Consider the following 1,999-nt stretch of genomic DNA (forward strand, 5'->3'; position numbering starts at 1 on the left):
ATTCCAGCAGCAACTGGAGGCATTGTTGATGGCATAGAAACATTTTTGTAAAAAACCATACCGGGGTGGCACTGTCTCGGTACAATGCTTCTCTTGAGAACACAAAACAGTTCTCTGATTACATGATGTAGAGAGAAAGAAAAACAACAGCCGTCTGTGGCCTGCCTGCCTGTCTGATTCACCACAACTTGCTTGTAGTATCTAGGAAAAACTACATTAAAAAAATGCAAGAAGTTAGAAATTTCAGTTGTTTCTGAGTAATGTTGAAAATATATTACTAGCTCTCAGATATATTGCCCCATACAGTGTTTCACAAAAAATGGGTAATGGTAAATCGATTTTAAGGATCATGTTCCTTTCCAGAGCTTCAAATGTAACCACAGGAGGAATTAATCTGCTCAGTGTGATATATATACTGAATACATGAGCCATGAAGTCCATGTCTTCGTGTGTGTACTGTTATAACTCATCTGCTGCTGATAGACTTTGGAAATTAAAAGTTATGTTGAATTTCTTAGGAGCTTAAATGGGTTATTTAATCAATAATTATAACTTCTGTTACCCATGTCACCACAATTTGTTTACCAGGCTCATGTACGTATTATTGCCCGGGGGGCACTGACTTTTGCAAAGAAGATGTTCTGAGGAACGTTGCAGCTAACAAGCATCAAAAACTATCTACACATGGCTCAGGGCCAAAAAGCCACCTCTGTGCACACAGACATACCTGTGCACGCATACGCGCTCCATCGTAAGTAAGAGAGCGGGGCTGGAGGGAGCGGGTTTCCACGAATAGGTGGCAGGAAGGCAGCGGCTGCTGGCTCTCCAGGCAATCGCAGTGCTGGCCCCAGCAGCCCTGCTCACCCCTCTCGCCGCGGCAGACAGCAGGAGCATGTCCCAGACCGCACCACTGGTTTATTATGATGTTCTACACTGTGTTGTAGAGTGATGTTTAATTAGTGACTATAATCTATAAGGAGACTGTACTACAGGCTTCTTGGGCATATGCTTGTGTATGGACATACCAATACTTGCATGGAAGCGTATGAAATCAAACAAGAAAACTCACAGAAGAATTTAAATCCTTAATATCTGGGATTGTAGGAAGGTGTGACGGAAGCAAATTTGTTCATAACAGCTGAGAGTTTGAGGGAAATATTTGCCAGTCAGTGCAAAGTTTTCCACACCACAAGGAAAACCCCAGCTAAACGGCAAAAGCAATCGATCCGAGTTGGGTGTCTTTCCCAAGAGAGGGATAAAGCCAGGAAAAAGCCCGTAACATCCAGAGCGGAGAGCAAACCCCTGCGTATCTTAACGTGCTGGAGTCACAGGTGTGCAGCAGCCGCGGCGCGGGATGAGGCGGGAGGTGCCGGCGGGAGCGAACCCTCGCTGAGCCCTGCCGCCCCCCGCCCGGGCACCGCAGCCAGGCTCGGGGTGGCCCCGCGGAGTCCCCCGCCTGCTATGCCTCGTCTCCTGCAGTGCCGCCCGGTTTCGCGACGCGAAGCCTTACGGCGCCGCTGGGGCGCCCGGGCCGCCCGCGTACAGCCACGGGGAGCGGCTGCCTTCGCTCGGGCGTTCCGTGGGGAGCGGAGGAAGCGCAGGGCGGCCGGCCGGCCCGCGGGGGGAGCAGGGGGCTCGGGGGCACCCAGCTCTGCCGGTGGGGTGCTGAGCCTTCCCCCAGCCGGGCCGGCCCGCCTTGGCGCCCAGCCTGCCCGCGCCGCGCCGCCGGGCTGCCCGCGGCCTGTGGGAAACGAAGGGCCGCTGCCCCGCGGGGGCTCCGCGGCGGCGGGGGAGGCCGGGCCGCGCGCGGGCTGAGGGAACACGCGCCACAAAATGGTGGCCGAGGGGCCCGGGCAGGCCGAGGCACGCACCGGCGCTGGGGAGGCCACCGGCGGCGCCCCCATCCTTTCGGGCTTCGCCGCTACGGGTGGCCCCGTGCCCAGGGGCGGGCCAGGCCGCCCCGCCGGCCGTTACCGGCCGCTACCGACCGCTACCGGCG

The sequence above is a fragment of the Falco peregrinus genome, chromosome 1 (genome assembly GCF_023634155.1).
Source record: "Falco peregrinus isolate bFalPer1 chromosome 1, bFalPer1.pri, whole genome shotgun sequence".
Classification (NCBI taxonomy): domain Eukaryota; kingdom Metazoa; phylum Chordata; class Aves; order Falconiformes; family Falconidae; genus Falco; species Falco peregrinus.